Below are 13,508 nucleotides of genomic sequence, written 5' to 3'. Positions count from 1 at the left end.
TTAGCCTAACATTTGACTAGCATGTGTCCATTGCTGTCATAAGAAAGTCCATGTGTATTGCACAGATCTAGGGATGTCATTGCCCCCCTTTATTCAGGTCTTATTAAGCTGCCATTGAGTATACTAAACCCCTTTGGCATGTATCTGTCCAGACACATGAGACAACTAGACTGCCCACAGAGATACCTTACTGAAAGGGTGTAAGGCATAAACAATACATCCTACATGGGCTGTCTCATACCTGTCATTATACTCAGTATCCTTCAAACTGTCAAGAGGTGACCTGTGTATGGTGTGAAGGCATTCTACAACCCATTATTGATATATTTACTGCCCATTAACAAGTCAAATAGCATCAGACGTACTTGGTCTAGGGATTTAAACATCTTTTTCACCATCAATATAGTATGGATTGGAGGGACAGGTATATATTTCAGAGGATACTGCTGCTCTGAAACAGAACTCCATTTCCACGTAAAAGCTCATCCCTGGCCGTATTCAAGTGCAACTTAGATCTGTGGATGGGAATCAGAAAATTTACTATAGGACTGCCCCTGTACTACTAATGGCAGTGCCTAAATGCTTTAATTCATGCATGGGTCCCCTCAAATTATCTGTCATATGATTTCAGTTACTCTCATCATGGGTAATATATAGTTATTGACCATGGGATGGGTAAGATCAATATAACACCAAAGTGAACAGGTTAATTCAAACACTAAAAGTGAAATTGGCTAAGATTAAAATGGCTCACAAGGGCATCTAGCCTAGTACTTACCTAAAAACATATGAAACTATCAAGTATGTATCATCAGCTTCATGAGTAATCTCAGAAACAATACTCGTCACTGCACTGAGCTCATTCAACTTCATTTTCAGTGTGAAACTCTGTCTCACAACCCTGTCAAAAAAGTATTGTCTTACCCTGTCCAGAGGTTATCTACCTGAGGCATGGATAATTAATGTTCTGGTACCCCTACAAAAGGGAAGCCCTGCCACTGATCCTGAGAGCTACAGGTCAGTTAGCCTTACTAGTATCATTTCTAAAAAACAGGGCAATTTATATTCATGTAATGTATAAAAAGGGCAATATAACTTGCAAGTGTTGACCCAAAATAATTTTACTTTGTGAAAGTTAGTGCATGCCAACTCCATGGTTGTAATACATCAGAGGAGGGATAAACTCCACAAAACAGTGCACTGCAGTTTCAAGCAATCACTAGTTTTGCTGTACCAAAGGTTACCTACTGATTTATGCAGTACTGATCCTCGGCGACATGTTGAACTTTGTTTACTAATGACATAGGCACATAAAGTGTAATATTTTATTGTTTCCTTGTAGTAAAACAATGTTAATAGGTGAGCATACTGAAACAATTGGTATTGGGATTACAACATTGATTGCAATAACTTGTCTGAGTTCTGTGGTAAATAAATGTGAGATTTCAAAAGGAGAGTTTAAGTTGGTTGGAATTTTTATCCACTAAATTCTCTGTGTGGTAGTGAAAGGGTAGTTGTTGATCTATCCATACTCAGAGTTACCAATGTGTCTTCAATACTAGGAGGGTGTTTCCTAGTGGATCTTTGTTTAACAGGGTTTGCATTTAGCTAAGGCTATCAGCAGTGCATATGAGTATTACTGCTGCCTTAGAGCAGCTGACCGCAACTATTTAACATCTAGCTCCAAATTAGGTAATGTCATTTTGAAGAGCTTTGTCTAAACACTTTAATTGTTGTGTGTGCATTTCTTATTTGCCTTCTTGCAGAGCTTTGTGGATGTGTTAAAATTTGTATGGTCTTGCCTCTCCTTGCAAACTGTAACTTAGTAGAAGCCTACACCAGTGTTATGAGCAAAGGCATTTCCAGAAACACTGTGTATGCCATGAAGTACACTGTTTTTGAAATGTTATTTTGTACAATAAGATATGCTGGAATTGATATGTAAAAAGACTCTGGCATATTTATATTATGCTTTAATGGATCCCTGACAACAGGATAAGCTGGCCCTAGTATTATTGTGAATAGATATGGACTTGAGTGGCAATAGGAAAATGCACACGATATAAATGATATTGTCAGTTTGATTTTTCAACTTTTAAAGTATGCTTCCAGCCTGAATTTCTGTTCAGAAAATGTACTTTGACCCTCCCCTGGAGATTAATTTTGATCAAAAGCAGACACTTCAGTAGACTTGAAGTAATACAAATTAATTAGCAGCTGTTACCTGCAGGCTTTCTTATCTACACAGCCCTGGACTACTTTCAGTGTCATAACTCATAAGTAATGAGAAAACATCTTTTTTTTCGTATCAACACATAATATTACCTCTTAAAATGCACTGATGTTACTAATCACCTGGTCAATGTTCAGTATTCTGCTATTGTCATGCTAAAGTTCTTTGGTGGCAAACAGCCACAAAATAAAAAGTACATACCTTAGCCCTCCATGCAATGGAAATTTTCTGTAGCTATACTACAAGGAATGGTGTATTAGGTAAAGCAGTGTATCTGCCATTCAGTGCACTAAAAGAATTCACATCTCAATGAGACTAATATACATAGTTTTTAGTATGACGCACAATAGCCCTGTTTTTTTGCATCATACAGAAAGGAATGCTACTATGAGATAGGGGGGATTGCAAAACAAATGCAGAATGTTATTTTTCTGTATTTGTGTATCTGCATTTTGCACATAGAAAAAGTGAAAGTACAACAGTAGCATGCAGGTTTTACTGAAACATGTTAGTGCTTTTGGTACTCAAAAGAGGTAGGGCACCTGAAGTAGTGCAGTGGTTAGTGTTGCTACCTCACAGCAAAAGATTCTCTGGTTTGATTCTCACTTGGGATGCCTTCTGTGCAGAGTCTGCATATCCTCCCTACAGTCACATGGGTTTCCTCCCACATTCCAAAGACATGCTGCAGGTGGATTGGACACTCTAAATTGGCCCTAGGTGTGAGTGTGTGTGTGCCTTTGGTAAAAGGTTGGGCACTGGGGTGGTAAGCCAACACCATAAAATTCCACTGCCAATCATTCTGCAGACTGTTGTTCCACTGTGGCAACCTCTAATGGGAAAAGGTGAAAAAAGAAGGCACTTAAGAGATGGAGTTATCCAAAGATGCTGAACGTATTCCACATCTGGAGACAAAGCTGACAGTTGCCAAGGCAGAAAAAGAGGTTCTCTACAAATGTAGTTCTGGGAATTAGGTGCATAAATATTACTTGTATTTTAAATTTTGTTGCATTTGTCTATTATGATTTATTACTTTGCCATTCGGAATAAGTATTTTAAACAGCATGCTGATATGTGGGAGGGTGGGAGTGAAATTTGATTTAATTTTTACCTTTGTTAATTAGGGGTTTGAGTCATGGCTGTTATGCCAGATGGCCAGATGGTTACCGAGGAGGGAGGGGGTAAAACAGCTGACTGTGATTCTCTGTTATACAGGATGGAGGAAACTTGAACCTTGTGCTATATCACTAACCCCTGCAAATTCAGGACTACATATACATAATGGTTAAGCATTACACACACTAGGCGTTAACACAATCCAGTAGAATGCATTATTTTGTTGCAATCTAGCACAGTACACTGAATGTGAGAGCTACATTGAGACCAATGATAAAATGCTCATGAGTCCCCTCTATTCAGGAAATTACCTTGCGTTCTACCACAGTGTTAGGGAAAATGTATTGTCTCATGATTATTCCTCACAATATGCATATTAACTTGAAGTTTCTTCACAAATGAATCAGATAAAATGTTAATAATATGTTTATGTTGATAATATATTGTACTATAGATGCGTGATTGTACAAAATATAGTTTCACATGAAATGCCTTACAACTGCATTCTCTTCTCATATCACATTGCAGTGTACTGACAGAAAATTGAAGGCAAAGTAAGTGCTGAACAGGTTAAGGGATGTTACTATGATTCACAGAGTCTGGGTCTGGAACATTCAAGAAGGGAGGGAAAGAAAACAATGTGAAAGAGATTTTGTTTTATGTGAGCTCTGGCCTCCTTAAGCTGGGAGATGAGTAATTAATAAAATGAGTATTTTGCACATCCTGAAGTGTTATTGACTCCAGACTAACAGGTAAATCTTTGTTATTTATGTATTTTTACACCACTTTAATAACAGGATACCAGGCAGTGCCAAAGTCATCTGACCATGGACTGGGGTTATGAGGACTGCTTTTAGGATGGAAGTGGAAGTAAAAAACAAGGGAGGCAGTGACACTTGGCAGTATGAGCAGGGGCGGCTTGTCCTACTGGACTGCAGGACTACAGCCCCCCCAGCTGAAAATGAAACATAAAAACAGAAAAAAAGAGAATAAAGTTGAAAAATAAAAAAAATACATGAAAAGACTCCCGGAACAGACAACGCGCATGCGTGTGAGCATTCCCAGAAACTACACACACATGTATTTAGAATCCAGGCTAAGCTAAGAGCAGTTCAGATTAAACAGAAGACAGCAGACTGCAGAAATGCCCAGAAGTCTGTACGGTTAGACCCGCACAGACTGGAAGGGAATCAGACTGTAATGTCTGCAGGCTGGATATCCAGCCTATCCTCACAGGAATGTCATTTTCATCACAAAAGCAGGCTAGCAAGAACATCTTATCCTTCAACATGGAGCGGGCTGGGGACTTTCAACAGGTAATGGAGCTGATGTGTGTGTGTGTGTCTGTGTGTGTAAAATGTCCCAGATAAATATACCTAGTGGCTACAGACTCAGGCAACAGTACTGGTTAGAGAATAACACAGACTCAAACCCTGTACCTTAGGCACAGGTAGCAGGAGACTCAATTCCCTACCCACCATCACTTGTGAAAACTGCTCAGATTTTTGACTCATATTTTGTTCTGTTCTGTTCCTCATAAAATCTGTGGTTTTCTGGATTTAATTCACTAAATAATGACAACAGGCATTTGAATTTCAGACTTCATATTCTTCAGAAAGTACATGGCAACACAAAACTTTTTATTCTAGCAATTTTCTAAGTTTATAAGATCAATATTTGAAATGTGTACCTATTTTTGGGTCTGTATTCCCCATTATTGGCTGTGTCCAGGTGTTTTGTGCCACCTAAAACGCGGCTTTTCAGCGCTTCTGTGGATCCCTAGTGATATCTGCATTGCTTACTGTACTTATTTCCTTGTTTCACTTGAAAGAAAGTTACTGTTTGTCGTTTTTGCATTTAAGTTACCTGTAACACATTGCATTTAAGTTACCTGGCACTTGCTCACTAAGTCAGCACTAAAAAATTAAAAGCACTACACCCTCACAAACTCCCCTTGAGTACCTTGTTCCCCATTGGCCCTTTTTTCAATTATAAAGGAATTCCCAATACTATTCTAGCATGTCCAAAGGTCAGTAGTCAATCTCCTCTCCGGTCCAGCTGGTGAATCTGGGAATCTTGAGGCAATGTTACAACTGCCTCATGTACACAGACAACCCTCTCCTCCTCCCAACAAATTCCAACACATGTGAGAGATGCAACCATATAGCCAAACTGGAGGCTAAGCTCTCTCAACTCAGTACTGGCATAACCAGTCAGGAGGAGAAGGAAACCACACTCACTACAATTCCAGTCTCACATAGACCTACCACGGCAGCAAACCAAACACATAAACACATAAAAACATACTCGGAGGCTCTAAATAAAAATCTGCCTAAGCAGCAGAGACCTCCAAAATAGACACCCAAGCAACCGCTACCCCAAAACAAAACACGTGCAACACATAGCTCACAAAGCCAGTGTGCCGAACAGTCACAGCCCTTAAGGCTAAACAACACACCTGATACACTTGTAATAGGTGACTCTATCATCAGGCACACTGACGTCCCGCTCACCAGACTGAACAAGGAGAAGGTCACGGTGAGCTGCCTGTTGGGCGCTAGGATCCGCCACATAACACAAGCACTCAGGTCACTCCAAGGCAAGTACAAATATGACTCAGTCATTGTCCATGCTGGTGTGAATGGCCTGAGACGTACCTCCCTTGACTACATGAAACGAGACATAGAGGAGCTCTCTGAGCATGTAGCCCAGGCCGGTATGACCCTGACCTTGCGTAGCATCTTACCCTCACCAAGAATGATGCCACAATATGAAGACAAGATGATCAATTTCAACAATTGGCTTAAGTATTGGTGTCATTCAAAGGGGATCCAATGCCTGTCAGCCTGGGATGACATGCTCGACAAGCCATGATGCTTTGCTAGGGACGGCTTGCACCTGTCACCCCTGGGCTTTCGGATATTGGCAAAGGCTCTTGCTACCCCGAAAGGCTCAAAAGACAAACCCACCTCCATAGGTATCACAAGGGATAAGAAACTAAGACTAATGCTACTCAACGCCAGAAGTCTAAACCTCAAGATGCATGTACTCGAAACTCTCCTTAGCATGGAGAACATCGATATCTGTGCAGTAACAGAAACCTGGTTCAAGGCTCCCGAGAGCACCCCAGCACTACCAGGTTATACCTCATACCATGCTTTTCAGCCCCAAAACTTGGACTGAACCACAAAAGGAGGGGGAGTATCAATATTCATCAAAGATACCCACACCTCCAGGTTGGTGGTACAGCACGAAGCATCAGAGACTATCCATGTGCAACTAACAGTGGGTAAAACTGCCTTCCAGTTTATAGCCTGCTACGGACCACCCTCCCAAACCCAGGAACCCCACTCGGCCTTCCTGAGAACACTGGAAAATATTAAGGTATCTCCAAACACCATTATATTGGGCGACTTCAACTACCAAAACATAGACTGGGACCCATTACTCTAGCTCCAACACCCTAGCCCAAAGGTTCCTAGAATTTATAAACTCAAATGCTATGGAACAACTTGTTACCACTCCCACAAGAGAGGAAAACATACTGGACCTAATCATCACCAACATGGGGACTCTATGCTCCAGACCAGAAGTGTATCCCTCACTGGTAAGATCAGACCATAAACTAATCTCACTGGATATTCACATCCCGACCCCACCCCCTGCCCAGAAAACCACAGTGAAAAACTTCTCTAAAGCAAATTTCACACTCCTCAAAACCGAGGTGGAATCCTTCAAAGCCCCGGCCTGTGGAAAATCTGCCCAGACCGCAGAATCCTTTATAAATGCATTCTATGAACACCTTCAGGAATGCATGGATCATGCAATCCCAAATAAAACCAAGACCCAATCCTCCAACGGCAGACGTCCTGTCTGGTGGACCCCAGCCATAAACAAACTATACAACAGAAGGAGGAAGCTACTACATGATAGAGCAAAATCCCAAAAAGGGAAGGCATCTCTGGTCAGTATTAGCAAAAAACTACGGGCACTCATAAAATTGTCTGAGTTCAGCTTCGAGAAAAAAATTGCACAGGACACTAAGGATAATCACAAGGCTTTCTTTAGTTATGTTAGGAACCTGGGTAGGAATTCCCAGATATGCTCAGAATTAGTCCAAAATGACAAAAAATACACCGAACCCACAGACATTGCCAACATCCTAGCTGACAGGTTCAGCGCAAACTCCCCCTCCCACCAAAGGGCAAATATCTATCCCAGCAGAGTGCTGCCCCCCTGACATCTCAGATGCTCGGGTAAAAGCCGCCCTCTCCAAAGCAAAAAACACAGCATCAATGGGACCAAACAGTGTCCCGGGCTGCGTCCTACATGAACTCCAAGAAGAGCTAAACCCAAACATAAAACTACTGTTCAATCTCAGCCTTACTACAGGATATGTACCCAAAGAGTGGCATACAGCAACAGTGGTCCCTCTCCACAAAGGTGGTGCCTCAATGGATCCTGGAAACTATCACCCCATAAGCTTGACTAGCTTGGTCTGCAAAGCTATGGAAAGGATCATCATGGACCTCATAAATAAAGATATTGGGGACCTACAGACACTGGATCCTACCCAGTTCGGCTTTGTTAAGGGCAGATCCTGCCTCTTAAACCTGGTCGATTTCTTTGAAACAGTCACCAAGGCCATTGACGAGGAGAAGGTGGTCCACACAGCCTACCTGGACCTTGCAAAAGCCATCGATACAATACCCCACTTGGGCATTATAGATAAGCTCACCAGCTTAAATACAAACCCCTATGTCACTAGATGGGTTGCAAACTGGCTCAAGGACAGAACCCACATGGTTAGAATTGCTGGAGCCATGTCAGACTCCAAACCAGTTACAAGTGGCATCCCACAAGGCTCAGTCCTGGGACCTCTCTTGTTCAGTATATATTTCTCGGAGGTATAGGCCAACACGGAAGGACTGTGGCTGACCAAGTTTGCAGATGACTGCAAACTGGGCGCCATAATCGACTCTCCAGCCAACACAAGCATCCTCCAAAAGGGCCTCATAGAAACAGACAACTGGTGCCAGAGCCATGGCCTCAAGCTAAACGCCAAAAAGTGTATAGTCATCCCCTTTGCCAAAAACAAAGTGCCCACAAATTACCACATAGGTGGTAATCCATTAAGTACAGAAGAAGTAATTAGGGGCCTGGGGACCCAAGTTGATAGCAATCTCTCATTTGACAACCACGTGGCCAAAGTAGTTAGAAAAACATTTTATATAGCCCACCTAATCATGAAGGGATTCACATCTAGATCAGGGGAGGTCATCGTGCCTCTTTACTCATCCCTCATCAGGCCCATAATTGAGTACAGTGCCCCTTTTGGGATGTACTTTACCAGACACCTGCAGCAACTGGAAAGTCCCAAAAAGTACCTCACCAAGAGGATCAAAGGGCTCAAACAGATGCCATATGCTGCCCAGTTAAAGAAACTCCAGCTTTACTCAGTGGCATACTGCCTGCTCAGAGGCGATCTGTGCCTGACGTATAAAGCCATGTCCAACCCGGAATTAATGGACATGCTGCACCTCAGAAAATCCAAATCCCATCGAGCTCCGCGCTCGAGAGACTTGAACCTTAGCACTGAAATAAATAGGGCATGCTGGAGGGACAGATTCATAACCCAGAGGCTCCCTTCACTCTGGAATAAAATCCCAGTCCAGGTTAGGCAGAGTCCCTCATTGACTCTCTTCAAGAGGAATCTTGATGAGTGGATGGGAGATCGTAGATTTACCCCGGGTATCACTTCTGTGTCACTGTTAGACAGAGGCACAGTATACTAACCTCGAAAAAGGGCATAGCAAAATTAATTTAAAATTGGTGGCAAAAGCCAAACACACTCTGGCTAGGCTTATAAATGCCCTAGGGCAGATAGCCTAGTATGAACCTATGAACCTATAAGAGGGTGAGAGCTATGGTGAGAACTGAATTCACTAAATGATAGCCATTTAAGCTTCAGTCTTCCCATGCTTTAAGAAGCAGTTGATTTGGCATAGTGGTATGTTACTCTGACTGTAATACACAGGGTCCTGGTTTCAAGACTTGGCAATGAAATGCATGGTAGTAACATAGTATTTTATTCTAGCAACTTTCCAAGATTATATAAGCAATGTTTAAAATGTGTCCCTGGTTTTTGGGCTTTGGATTTTTCCACATTTCTTGTGTTGCAAAGTTGAAAGATGCAGTTGAGTGTCAAGTGGATTTTACAAGGAGCTGAGATCTTCAAGGGAAGATAAGTTTAGTGCTGCTTATGCTGAGTTTGCTTGCATTGTTAACAGCACAGCAGGTAGTGTACTTGCTTTTGATGCAGAAGCCAGTGGGTTCTATACCCACAGTATGTAGATACATTGCTGATACTGTATTGTGTTGTACTTTTAAAGGGGGTGGATGCTGCAGTCCTGAGAATGTCATCTTTGGCGGAGATACCTAATAACTATGAACCTGTTATCAGATTGCCATCCATTTCCTATTGCAATATAATTAGCTTATCATTTTTTAATGTAAAATAGGCAATTTATTCCTCAAGGGCAACAGATACTTTATTTGTAGATCAAACAATGAAATATAACTTTGTTTGCTAGCTGCAACCTCTTCATTAGTTACAGATCTCTTTAATGTAGAATTATTTAGATGACTTTTACTTCTGCAGAGATTGTGCATATTTACTGATACTGGTAGATTGTGGAACTTTGAGTAGACTTTTATGATGGAAATGATCTGAACTGGGCAGTTTTGTCATTACTGGTGCATGCATTTGTTTCATTATTTACTGAAAAAAATATTCAAAACAATACATTTAAAACACCCTCTAACAACTGTACTGTATTATACAAGGAGTATAATTTAATACAATCAGGAAGGTGCATCAAAGAACACATGTATGTTTCCTGTGCAAGGGGCCTATGATTTGAAAACAGCCCAAAGTTAATCTTTATCTGCCACTGGCCAGATGTAGTTTCTTTGAATGTGGATTTCAGTGCTGTTTCAATGACAGAGAAATTTTAATGCCAAGTCTGTTTTGATTGTGAGACTGCATTGCTTTGATTAGCAGATATCTATTAGTGTTTCTGCTGTAAAATGTAAAATAAAACTTTTAAATGAAATCCAAATCATCATAGAAGTAAAGCAGCATGCACATTATAGTATGGTAAATGGGGCAAAATAGCCAAATAATAGGTTCATAGGTTCACAGATTAGTACTAGGCTAACTACCCTTGCAGGCCAATTTAAGCCTAGCCAATTATTTATTTATTTATTTTTATTTTACATTTGTTTACCGGGTTAGTCCAACTGGATACATATCCATTTTCAGCAGAGACCCGGGGAGAAAAGCTCCACAGTAAAAACAAGACTTTAATTATTTAATTATCCCTTGTGAAACTCAAACCCTGCACCTTCTGTTCGCAAGGCAAACACCTGAACCATTAGGCCACCCTCCTAATGGGACATTGGAATAGCTGCAGGGGGGTGGCCCCATTTGACCAAACTCAAAGACAGCCCTAGCTGAACTATACCTCTCAACTGTCCAGATTTTTGCAGAATTAATAGATTTTTGCTTCTTATTTTTGGTTTGTTCCTCATAACATTTGTGGTTTTCTGGCAAATCATTTATGGATTCTTCTTCTTTTGGGTTTTTCCGGTTAGGGGTCGCCACAGCAGATCACCTGTCTGCTCATGATTGGCAGTGGAGTTTTACGGTGTCGAGTTGCCAGCCCAGCACCCAACCATCCATGGAAGGCACACACATGCACATACCTACACCAATTTATAGTATCCAATCCACTTACAGCATGTCTTTGGTATGTGGGAGGAAACCAGAGCACCTGGAGGAAACCCACACGACCACAGGGAGGGCATGCAGACTCCGAACAGAAGGCACGCCAGCCAAGGATCAAACCAGAAAACCTCTTGCTGTGAGCTGGCAATGCTAACCACTGCACCACCGCGGCCACCCTGGCAAATCATTTAAGAATGAAGTCACTAAATAATGACAGACATTGAGTTTCAGACTTCATATCCTTCAAAAATGCATGCTAAAGCACGACCTGTTATTCTGTCAATTGTCTAAGTTTATAAAAGAGCAATTTTAGTACTGTTTGTATGTTCCCCCAATATATTTGGCCTTATCCAGATTTCCTGCATTAAGAGGTTGAGAGGTACATGCAAATAAATTGCTTTATAGAATTAGGTATATCCAGACCTCTCAACTGTCCCCAATTATGGCTCAAAAAAGTTTTGCTCTCCCCTAATAATTCCTCTGCAAAATGACAAATTTGGAAGAAATTTTGGAGGGTTTACAATTAATTAAGTAATTGTAATGATTAGAGTTATAGATTACTTTTAATTTCAGAAATGCATGTTGAGTCTCTTATTTTGTCAGCTGCTCAAGTTAACAGTACTAATATTAAAAAAGTTTCCCATCTTTGACAGGTTCCCAGCTGTATTGTGTGGCTATTTTATATTTTTGCATCACATTTTTGATCTATTTTTCATAAAATTGTGGTTTTCTGGAAAATTAGTAGCAAATCATTAAAGATTGAAGTTAGAAAATAATGACAGACATTTGAGTTTCAGATTTCATCCTCTTCAGAAAATTCATACTAATGCAATACCTATTCTATTATCTTTCTAAGTTTATAAGAGCAATATTTTAAATTTTCCTTATTTTTGGGCCTTTGTCTTACTTCTATTTATGGTTTTGTCCAGATTTCTTGCTCTGAGGTTGAGAGGTATTACAAATGTGTTAGGGCCATCACCATTAGCCAGAGACAATTCAAATTGTGACAAACTTGTACCCCACTCCCCCATGTAGTGACTCTGGATGTGTCCAAGTAAGACAAAGAGCAGTTATGCAATGTAAGTGTGCAGAGTATCCCCCATCCAAGGTAGGCACAAGTACTACAGTGGCTTTTCATCTGTCCTTGATTTTGCAGAATGTTCTGGTTTTCTGTCATATTTTTATACTGTTAATTTATGTTTCTTCTTATTCAGAAAATGCATGTTGTTGCAGTACCTGTTGGTCTGTGTCTAACTAGCAATGCTTTAATGACCATCAGGTAAGCTTGTCTGAGACTGTAAGATGCAAGAAAGCTTTAATAAGCATATTGTTAAAGAATTACCAACATTGAAATCATTTTTGTTGTTGCCATGCAGAGAATATTTACATAACTAGATAGCGTATAAGCCTTGGGTATTGAAATGCATATGATAGTATTTGTAATGAAGGACAGGATTATAGTATTTTCAGAGCCTCATTACATTTGTTGGAGACTTGCAGTAATCTTTGCAGGCATTACACGTAAACTAAACAAAATGCCAATCTATCATGTGTGGTCCATAACCTGTGCAATAATTCTTTAAGCAATTTATCTTGAGCTGGTTTGCTGTTCATTTTTTACTTTGATCATGTTTTCCCCATGAAACAAGTAGATAGTTGTTGTTGGATAAGAAACATTTTTATAAGTGGGGGTATCACAGAGATTGTTACTTTCAGCATATTACTTGGTACTTTTATAAAGCTGAATATAAATTATAATTAGAACTGCAGTGCAAGGGGTAGTGGTTTGAGTTGACTGCTGCTTGTTTTTTTATACTTGATTTTTGACTGGCATTCCAGTAATATACTTAAAAAGTAATTTATTTTTTCATGCCTCACAACCTTTTTGTTTCCATCTTGATATTAAGTAAGCTGTCATGTAGCCAATACACTGAAATATTTTTTTCTTCTACACTTCATTTTGTGTTGCTTGGACTACATAATGATGGTATACCACCCAGGGCAACGTATTTAATTAAAGTCCCAGTTTTTATGGGTTTTAGCATAGCCCCACCCCTTTCTAGTTGGTCACACCCATTCAGCTGTCTCCTGCAGCCCCACTTTTATTTGAAGTCAGCAGCTGCCACTGAGGATGAGGGAGTGGTTAATGAAAATATTTGTGTTAAAAATCACAATAAGTGTCATAACTGACCATCAGGTATGAGTCTGCATTTGCACTTATGTGCTTTGTCTGACACAAAACTTAATCTGGTAGCAGTTTACTTAACCATTTGTAGTGATGCTTGCAAGTTTCAGCATATGCATGTTTTTATCACTTATTTTTATGCCAAGGCTAGTTGTTGAAAATATGACTATTTTTTCATAGCAGTTTTT

The sequence above is a fragment of the Protopterus annectens genome, chromosome 11.part0, assembly GCF_019279795.1.
Source record: "Protopterus annectens isolate FY-2018-M chromosome 11.part0, PAN1.0, whole genome shotgun sequence".
NCBI lineage: Eukaryota > Metazoa > Chordata > Ceratodontiformes > Protopteridae > Protopterus > Protopterus annectens.
This window is presented reverse-complemented; position numbering follows the sequence as displayed.